The sequence below is a fragment of the Jaculus jaculus genome, chromosome 13, assembly GCF_020740685.1.
Source record: "Jaculus jaculus isolate mJacJac1 chromosome 13, mJacJac1.mat.Y.cur, whole genome shotgun sequence".
In the NCBI taxonomy this organism is placed as follows: Eukaryota; Metazoa; Chordata; class Mammalia; order Rodentia; family Dipodidae; genus Jaculus; species Jaculus jaculus.
In genome coordinates this window covers 48,885,665-48,896,793 of record NC_059114.1, presented here as the reverse complement: position 1 = coordinate 48,896,793, position 11,129 = coordinate 48,885,665, and positions in this window count along the sequence as shown.

Below are 11,129 nucleotides of genomic sequence, written 5' to 3'. Positions count from 1 at the left end.
CCTTTTTCCACTGAGCTTTCTATCTCCAGGTCTTTAAATATATATATTTATTCATTTCAGAGAGAGAAAGAGGCAAGTAGAAAGAATGGACATGCCAGGGCCTCTAGTCACTGCAAACAAACTCTAGATGCATGCAACCTTGTGCATCTGGCTTAGTGGGTACTGGGAAATCAAACCTGGGTCCTTAGGCTTCACAGGCAAGCACCTTAACTGCTAAGCCATCTCTTGAGCCCTCCAGCTCTCTTCTTGATTTATTTGATAACACATCATTCAATGAGTTTGAAAATATTCTGGGATTTCTATTGTTGATATGTAGTTTTACTTCATAATGGTCAGATAGAGGTTATTTCAATTTTCCTATATTTTAAGACTTGTTTTGTATCCTATTATATGTTCTATTTTAGATAAGGTTCCATAGCCAACATGATGAGAAGAATGTACATTCCGCAGAGTTTGAGTGGGCTTTCTACTTTCATGTCTATTTGATGCTGTTGGTTTTGGTAATCCAATGACTTTAATTGGACTTGTTTACAGGAATATCAAGTGAGAGGTTATTCACTGAGCATAGGAAACTTATCAGTGCTAAACCACTGAAGAACTGTTTCTCCCTCTCACTGCAACCACTGACTACCTATAAATCCTCTGGGAGAGAGAGGCCGTTACAAGTCCCTCCACCATCCATGACAGAATGTTGACAAGCCCAGGCTTTTGTGGGTCTGGCATGGATAATCACAGGTGCTGAGAGTTCGAGTCATGCCCAGAAGACAGAGCTTCACAGCATTCCATCCCTTCCCGCAGCTCTTCCACAATGTTCCCTGAGCCTTGGAGGGGCTGTGTTATATTAGGACTGAGCACTCAACAGTCACTTACTCTCAGCACTGTGACCGGTTGTGAATCTACAATAACGAGTGCCCACTGCAGAAAGAGTCCCTGACCAAAGCTGACAGCAGCACTAACCTCTGAACACAAGCATAAATATTAGAATTATATTACAGGGATATCCCATCCATTTAGCAGAACCATAGCAGTAGTTTCCTCACTAGGGTCTATACCTCCCCAGCTCTGAGCTTTTGACAAATTTAACAGTTCCAGACATGAATTCCTTCCTGTGGAGTGGTCCTCAGACCCAATTAGAAAATAGTTGATTACCCCTATAATAATTATGCCACCCTAGGATGGGGAAATGGCTTAGCAGTTAAAGGCATTTGCTTGCAAAGCCTGCTTGCCTGGGTTTGGTTCCCTAGAACTGACATCAAGCCAGATGCAAAATGTGGTACATATATCTGGAGTTAATTTGCAGGGCCAAAAGGCTGTGACAGACACATAAACAGAGGGGCTGAGGGATGCTTAGCAGTTAAGATGCTTGCCTGCAAAGCCCCAGGTTTGGTTTCCCAGGACCCACGAAAGCTAGATGCACAAGGTGCCACACACATCTGGAGTTTGTTTGCAGTGAATGGTGCACCCATTCTCTCTCGTCTGTCTCTCACTCTCAATTTCTAAAAATACACCAAAAGCTTATGTGCCACTGTTGTACTAGTTGGCACATCTTGAGCCTAGCAGATCAGTAGGGTAGCATGGAATTCCTTTTTTTATAATTTCACCCTAGGATTGGATCTGTCTTTTATGTCAGGGTACGTTTCCTGGCATCAACAAATCAATAGATCTTATATTTTAATCCAATCTGCTAGTCTGTGTCTTTTTTTTTTCTTTTGGATTTTTGAGATACAGTCTTACTCTAGGCGGGCCTGGAATTTACTATGTAATCTCGGTGTCCTCAAACTTATGGCAATCCTCCTACCTCTGCCTCCTGAGTGCTGGGATTAAAGGCGTGCACCACCATGTCTAGTAGTTTGTCTTTTTTATAAACTTTTTTTCAGTATTAATGTAGCCACTACACTTGTCTTACCATCCTGTTTTTATTTATTTATTTTTAATTATATTTTGTTTCTTTTATAATTTTTTTTGCCCCTGTTCCTGTTACCCTGGAGGCCCACCTCAGTAGGTTTATGGTATTGACTGTGGGATCATGAAGGGCTCAGTCAGTCCCTGTAGAGTAGCAGGAAACCGTACCTCAGGATATTCCTACCCACCCTGTGGCTCTTACAATCTGCCCTCTCTTCCACAATGTTCCCTGAGCCATGGCAGGCATGTTGACAGTCCAATTTAGTGTTGAGTTCTTTATAGCCTCTGGATTTCTGCTTTGTTAAGTTTCTTTTGTTATTGTTTGTTTGTTTGTTTGTTTGTTTGTTTGTTTGAGGTAGGTTTTCTTTAGCCCAGGCTGGCCTGGGATTCACTGTGAAATCTCAGGCTAGCTTTGAACTCACAGGGATCCCCCTACCTCTGCCTCCCAAGTGCTGGGATTAAAGGTGTGTACCACCACACCTGGACCTTTTGCTTTGATAGGTTTTGATTGATCACATGGATGTCAGCATCGCCCTGGAGCTGGTTGTCAGGCTAGCAGTAACAGCAGTTTTTATGTCACAGCTTCTGCAGTTTCTCTTGGGCCCCAGCAGATGTGGTAGAGGTGGAATGTCTTGTGGTGGGCTACCTTTTTGTCACATTGATGGATCTTGGTTCTCCTTCATTTTCTCCGCTATTTGTAAAATATTTGTAAAATAACTAACTAAGAGTAAGAGCAGCTTGACTTAAAGGGAGTATGCAGAGTTCTTTGAGAGATTTTTTTGGGTGTGCAAGCCCACTCTTCTCCAGAATAACCTGTGTCCTTTAACTGTGGAATTAAGACTATTAATATTCAGGGTTATTATTGAAAGGAATATATTAATTCTTGTCATTTCTGTGATGTTGGGTGTTTTTCTTTCCTTCATTTTCCTAACTACTGTTGTAGCATTTATTCTTGTAGCTTCATAGATGTATTTATATTTTTCTTCAAAGCATTCCCTCAAATATATTCTGTAGAGTAGACTTAGTGTTTGTGAGCTCCTTTAGCATTTTTTGTGATAGAAAATATTTTCCATGGTAAAAATTTTGATTATGGTCTGGAGAGATGGCTTATTGGTTAAGGAGCTACCCTTGAAAGCCTAAGGACCCAGGTTCGATTCCCCAGAATGCACATAAGCCAGTTGAACAAGGGGGCACATGCATCTGGAGTTCACAGTGGCTACAGATCCTGGCATGTCCATTCTCTATCTGCTCTTTCTATCTCTCAAATAAATAATATTTTTATTTCAATTACAAAAGTGTGTTAATTATGAAATAGTTTTGTTAGGTATAGTAATCTGGTTGGCAGTTGCTGTTGTTCAGAGCTTGAGCTATATCCTCTTAGATTTTGATTAGCCCTCCCTCCACCTCTCCTTTACTCAATCTCTTCCCCTGACCTTACTTAGGCCTTTTCACCCCTATTAATCTGTTCTTCTACTTACACATATTCAATACCATCCTATGAAGTCCCTCTCTCCCTCCCTTTCTATTCCCTTTATATCCCCATTTTAGCTTACTGGTCTCTGCTACTGAGTTTTATTCCTACTCAAATAGAAGTCCAATCATTTGTAGCTATGATCCACATAGGAGAGAACATGTGATTTTTGGCTTTCTGGGCCTTGGTTACCTAACTAAGTATAATTCTTTCCACATCCATACATTTTCCTACAAAGTTGATAACTTCATTTTTCTTTACTGCTGAGTAGAACTTCATGTGTAAATGTGCCATATTTTCATTATCCACTTATCATTATCAGTTGAGGGACATCTAGGCTGGTTCCATTTGCTAACTATTGTGAATAGAGTGGCAATAAACATGGTTGAGCAAGTCTAAGGTAGTGAGATGAGTCCTTAGAATATATGCCTAAGGTATATGGTATAGCTGGGTCATATGGTAAATCTACTTTTAGCTGTCTCAGGAACCTCCACTGATTTTCAAAATGGCTGGACCAGATTGCATTCCTACCAACAATGTAGAAGGGTTCCTCTCTCTCTGCATCCTCTCCAGCATTTATGGTCATTTGTTTTCATGATGGTAGCCAATCTGACAGGAGTGAAATGGAATCTCAGCATAGTTTTAATCTGTATTTCCCTGATGGCTAAGGATGTAGAACATTTTTTAGATGTTTATATATTCCATCTGTATTTCTTCTTTTGAGAACTCTCTATTTAGTTCCATAGTCCCCCCCCTTTTTGTTTGTTTGTTTGTTTGTTGTTGTTGTTGTTGTTGTTTGAGGTAGGGTCTTGCTCTAGCCCAGGCTGACCTGGAATTCACTATGTAGTCTCAGGGTGGCCTTGAACTCACAGCAATCCTCCTACCTCTGCCTCCCAAGTGCTGGTATTAAAGGCGTGCACCACCACGCCCAGCTTCATAGCCCATTTTTTTAATTGGGTGGCTTAATTTCTTATTTAGTTTTTGGAGTTCTTTGTATATCCTAAATATTAGTGCTCTGTCAGAGGTATATCTGGCAAGTATTTTTCTCCCATTCTATAGGTTGCCTCTTTGCTCTATTCAAATGAGGCCCCAGCAGTTGATCAGTGGTTTTATTCCCTGAGCAACTGGGGTTACATTCAGGAAGTCTTTGCCAAGACGAATATGTTGAAGGGTTTCCCCTACTTTTTCCTCTAGCAATTTCAGAGTTTCAGGTCTGATGTTAAGGTCCTTAATCCATTTGGACTTCTTAATTCTTGTGCATGAAGAGAGAGAAGAATGTATTTTCATCCTTCTACAGATACATATCTAGTTTTCCCAGCAAGATCAGGTGGATATAGTTACCTGGACTTACATGTGGGTCCTCTGTTCTGTTCCATTGATCAACATGACTGTTTTTATGTCAGTACCATGCTGTTTTTGTTACTGTGGCTCTGTAGTATAGGTTAAAATCAGGCATGGTGATACCACCAGCCTTATTTTTGTTGTTCAGTGTTATTTTAGATATTCGAGGTTTCTTGTGATCCCAAATGAATTTTTGGGTTGTTTTTCTATTCCCATGAAGAATGCCATTGGAACTTTGATGGGGATTGCATAAATGTGTAGATTGCTTTTGGTAAGATTGCCATTTTCACAATATTGATTCTTCCAATCCAGGAACAAGGGATGTTTATCCATTTCCTAGTGTCTTCTGCAATGTCTCACTTGAGTGTTTTATAGTTTTCATTGTAGAGCTCCTTTACTTCCTTGGTTAGGTTTATTCCAAGGTACTTTATTTTAATGCAATTGTGAATTGGAGTGATTCTCTAATTTCATCCTCTGTGTGTTTGTTGATAGCATATAGGAAGGCTACTGATTTTGATGTGTTTATTTTATATCCTGCTATATGGCTATAAGTGTTTATCAACACTAAAAATTTGCTAGTAGAGTTTTTAAGGTTCTTTATATATAGAATCATATCATCTGTAAATAATGATAATTTGATCTCTTCCTTTCCAGTATGTGTGTCTCTGGCCTTATTGCTATGGCTAAGACTTCCAATACTATGTTAAATAAAAGTAGGGACAAAGCCAGATGTGGTGGCACATACCTTTAATCCCAGTACTCTGGAGGCAGAGGTAGGAGGATTGCCATGAGTTTGAGGCCACCCTGAGACTCCATAGTGAATTCCAGGTCAGCCTGGGCTAGAGTGAGACCCTACCTCAAAAAAAAAAAACAAAAAATAAAATAAAATAAAGTGGGGACAGTAGGCACCCTTGTCTTGCTCCTGAATTTAATGGAAAAGCTTCAAATTTTTCTCCATTTAGTATTGTGTTGGCTGTAGGTTTGTCATAAATAGCTTTATTATGTTGAGATATATTCCTTCTATTCCCAGTCTCTGTAGGACTTTGATCATGAAGGAATGTTGGATTTTGTCACATGCTTTTGCTGTATCTAACGAGATGATCCCTGCATCTACTTGGTCGGGGTGAATGGTCTCTCTGATATATTCTTGTATTCTGTTTGCCAGTATTTTGTTGAGAATTTTTGCTTCTATGTTCATGAGGAAGATTGGTCTGTAATTTTCTTTTTTGTTGTGTCTTTGCCTGCTGGCTTCATAGAAGGAGTTTGGAAGGATTCCTCCCTTTTGTATTTCATGGAAAAGTTTGAGAAGCATTGGTGTTAGTTCTTCCATGAAGGTCTGGTAAAATTCACCAGTGAATCATCTGAGCTTCGACTTTTTTTAGTTGTGAGATTTTGTTGTTGCTGTTGCTGTTGTTTTGTTTTGTTTTGTTTTTCAAGGTAGGGTCTCGCTTTCTAGCCCAGGCTCACCTGGATTTCACTATGTGGTCTCAGGGTGACCTTAAACTCACAGTAATCCACCTATCTCAGCCTACCGAGTGCTGAGATTAAAGGCATGGGCCACCACGCCTGGCTTAGTTGGGAGATTTTTTTATAACTGCTTGGATCCCCATACTTATTGTAGGCCTATTTAAGTGGTTAATCTCATCTTGATTTAATTCAGGTAGGTCATACAAATCAAGGAAATCATCCATTTCTTTCAGATGTTCAAACTTAGTGGAGTATATGTTCTTATGGTATATCCCTATGATTTTTTGAATTTCTCTGGTATCTGTTGTGATGGTTCCATTTTCATCTCTCATTTTATTAATTTGTATCTCTTCTCTCTTTCTTGTGGTCAGATTTGCTAAGGGATTATCAATCTTATTTAGCTTTTCAAAGAAAAAACTCTTTGTTTCATTAATTCTTTAGAATTTTTTTGGTTTCTATTCATTAATTTCTGCCCTAATTTTATTATTTCTTCCTGTCTACTGATTTTTGGTTTGCCTTGTTCTTCTTTTTCCAGGGCTTTAAGGTGAAGCATTAAGTTGTTTACTTGCGACCTTTCTACATTCTTAATATAGGCACTTAAAGCTATAATTTTCCCTCTTAGGACTGCCTTCACTATGTACCAAAGGTTTTGGTATGTTGTGTTCTCATTATCATTTGACTCTGTGAATTTTTTTTATTTCCTTCTTGATTTCTTCATTGACCCATTCATCATTTAGTACTGTATTATTTAGTTTCCATGATTTTGTATATGCTCTATAGCTTTTCTTACTATTGATTTGTAGTTTGATCTGTAGTGATTTGTAGTGATCAGATAGAGTGCAAGGAAATATTTCAAGTTTCCTGTATTTGTTAAGATTTGTTTTGTGTCCTAACATGTGGTCTGTTTTAGAGAATGTTCCATGTGCTGCTGAAAAGAATGTGTATTCTGCAGCATTTGGATGAAATGTCCTGTATATATGTATCTGTTAGGTCCATTTGTTCTATGACCTCATTTAATCCAGATGCCTCTCTGTTTATTTTTTGCCAGGATGACCTATTGATAAAAGTGGGATGTTGAAGTCACCCACTACAACTGTATTTGGTGTTATCTGTGACCTTAATTCTAATAGCATTTGTTTGATGAAGTTGGGAGCCCCCATGTTGGGTCATATATGTTTAAGATTATAATGCCTCCTGTTGGAGTGTGCCTTTGATCAATATAAAGTGACCCTCCTTATCTTCCCTAACTAGTGTTGGACTGAAGTCTACCTTGTCAGATATTAGGATGGCAACCCCTGCTTGTTTTCTAAGCCCATTTGCTTAAAACACCGTTTTCTAACCTTTCACCCTAAGATAGTGTCCATCCTTTGTAGAAAGGTGAGTTTCTTGGAGGCATAAATTGAAGGCTCCCTGCTTTTTAACCTAGTTTGTAAACCTATGTCTTTTGGTTAGGGCATTGAGGCCATTTGATGTTAAGAGTTATTATTGAAAGATGTGTATTTATTTTTGCCAGTTTTCTTGTTTTGTAGTCTTCTGGTTTCACCTTTGCTCTCTTTTGTTAACTAGTATTTGAGTATGGTTTTTTTTTTCCAGGTTCCTTATATGTGTGCTTTTCTTTATCTTCAGCATGAAGGATTTTTTATCAAGTATTTTCTGTACAGCTGGTTTTGTCTTCAAATATTCCTTAAGCCTGCTTTTGTTGTGGAATGTCCTTATTTCTTCCTCTATTTGGCTGGATAGCTTTGCAGGATAAAGTAACCTTGGTTGACAGCTATTATCTTTCAAAAGCCCTTCTGACTTTGAAAGTTTGTGTTGAGTAATCTGCTGTGATCCTGCTGGGCTTGCCTTTGTACGTGAATTGATTTTCCTATCTAACTGCTTTCAATATATCTTCTTTGGTTTGTGTGTTTGATAGTTTAATTATAATATGACGAGGAGAGTTTCTTAACAGGTTTTGTCTGTTTGGTGCTTTAATGGTTTCCTATATCTGCACTGACACCTCATTCCCAATTTGGAGGAAGTTTTCTTCTCTGATTTTGTTGAAAATGCCTACTATGCCTTTGGAGTGAAATTCTTCTCCTTCTACTATACCCTGAATTCTTATGTTTGATCTCTTCATAGTGCCCCAAATATCTTCCCATTCATATCTTCCTATTAGTTTGTCTTTCTCTTTGTTGGACTGTATTAGATCTGCCACCTGGTCTTCTAGTTTAGATAGTCTGTTCTCTCCTTCACCCATTCTACTGGTGAGATTTTCTAGTTTTTTACTTGACTGACTGTTTTTCATTGCTAGGATTTCTGAATGGTTTTTCTTTATTGTTTCTATTTCCCTATTTATGTCTTATATTTACCTCCTTAATTCATTAAACTGATTCCTGTGTCTTCTTTGATTTCTTCTTTGATTTATTTGAGCATATTTATAATCCTTCTTTTGAAATCTTTCTCAGGCATTTCCTCTAAATCACTCTCATTGGAGATCATTTCTGATGAATTAATAATACTTTTTGGTGGCTTTACATTGTCTTGATTTTTGGTATTTCTTGTGTTATAATGTACAGATTTTTGCATCTTGGATTAATTTAATGCTTGGGTTTTCTAATTATCTGCAGTATAATTAGATGTATCAATCAAGTTGATATTATATATCTTCAAGGTAGGCGCTTAAGGTGCTAGGTGTGGCTCTTAAGACTCTCAGAGTAACCACAAAAGTAACCCTAGATGTTGAGTTTGCCTGCTATGAGAGTATTCATGTAGGCTGGATGGAACAAAGTATAGGCAAATTCTAAAAATTAACTAAACAATATACATACTCAATGAAAAGCATCACAGAGTATTTATGCAAGAGTAGGTATTATGACAAAATGATCCTCTAAGAAAGTCACAGTCCCTAAGGATGTGTGTTGCCTTAATCCTGTCAACTGGGAGGCTGAGATTTCTGGTCAGTAGAGGGTTCCAAGGTCAGGTTGTGACCAAGTGAGGCCCTTTCTCAATGAATGACAGAACACAAGACATTGGGCACTATAAATCAGGAAGCAACAAATGACAAGCCCAAAATATAGCTTATTTAATAATGGCAAATCCAACCATCCATCAGATTTAACATATAATTTACCCTGACATGGAAGGTGCAATTACCACTTCCAATGCAAGCCTATATACCAGGCTTATTTGATGGATATTGACCTGGTGTAATCCCAGCTATGTTTTGGGATGGCTTAGGTCTCAATTATGCTGCATGTCTGCTTGGGATCCCTCTTGGCTGTGCTGTGGGCTCAGGTAGGCTGGCTAGGTCTGTATGTCGCTGCTCTGATAGCCTATGCCAGGTGGTGTGTATGTGAGTTCCCTTCCCCAGGCGTCTGGTGCTTGCTGGTGCTTGGGAGGGGAGGCTGTGGATGGTGACTGAAGTTCTGCCCCTGATCCTTGTGATCCTTTTCCTCATGAGACACTCCACTGGTCTCTCCCATCCTCCCTTCCATGTTTCTTGAGTTTGTGAGGAACTAGTGTGAGTGGAAAATCCCCTCACTTGGTTTTTCCTGCTTTCAGGCCAAGCCTGGCAGCTGTGGCCACATGGACCTGGTCCCTCTGCTGCTGGAGCCACGTCTGCCTGCTTCTGTGGTCTCTAGACACTCTGGATCTCTCCTACTTCTCTGCTGTGGTTGATAATTTCTTAGAAACCTTCACTTTTTAGCAGAAGAATGTATCTTGGGGGATTTTTCTTTTGGAATTTTTACCCCCTAGGCTGCTTTGGCATATTTCTTATGGTGCCATCTTAACCGAAAGTTCAAATTCCACTTTCATATCCAATACTGACTTTGTATTTCATTCAGCTGTTCATGTTTGTTTTCTTGGAATTTACTTGGGAATTTATATCCCCTCTGATTTATTTGAACTTTTTTTTTTTTTTTTTTTTTTTTTTTTTTTTTTACATTTCTCAAGGTAGGGTCTTGCTGTAGCCCAGGCTGACATTCACTCTGTAGAGTCATGGTGGCTTTGAACTCATGGCTATCCTCCTACCACAGCCTCTTAAGTACTGCATTAAAGGCATGCACCACCATGCCCGCCTTTATTCTTTTTTTAACTCTACTCTCCTATTGCAGTCAGGTTTGCAGTGCTGGCAGAAATCACATTTTGACTTACAGACTCAAGGGGAAGCTCCATGATGGCAGAGAAAATGACAGCATGAGAAGAGGGTGGACATTAATTACCTCCTGGCCAACATCCGGTGTACAATAGCAACAGAAGAGTGTACCACACACTGGTACGGGGAAACTGGCTATAAAACTCATAAGCCCACCCCCGACAATACATTGCCTCCAGGAGGCACTAATTCCCAAATCTCCATCAAACCACCACACCCCTTTTCACCCTGGCAGTAGAATACTTGGCAAAAAACAATCACTAGGGCTGGAGAGATGGCTTAGCGGTTAAGCGCTTGCCTGTGAAGCCTAAGGACCCCGGTTCGAGGCTCGGTTCCCCAGGTCCCACGTTAGCCAGATGCACAAGGGGGCGCACGCGTCTGGAGTTCATTTGCAGAGGCTGGAAGCCCTGGCGCGCCCATTCTCTCTCTCCCCCTCTATCTGTCTTTCTCTCTGTGTCTGTCGCTCTCAAAATAAATAAATAATTAAAAAAAAAAACAATCACTATCAAAGGGTAAATTCATTATGAAAATGCAGTAATAAGCCAGGCATGGTGGCGCACACCGCTAATCCCAGCACTTCAGAGGCACAGGTAGAAAGAGCGAGGTGAGTTCAAAGCCACCCTGAGACTACATTCCAGGTTAGCCTAGGCTACATTGAAACCCTACCTTAAAAAAAAAATGTCCTAAGAAGGTAGAAGAATAGAAGCACATCAGGGTGGTCCCCTGACCTCCAGACATGCACTGTGATGTGCACATACATCATGCATGTACATACACATATGCAAATAAGTAATACAAAATGGAAAGGGA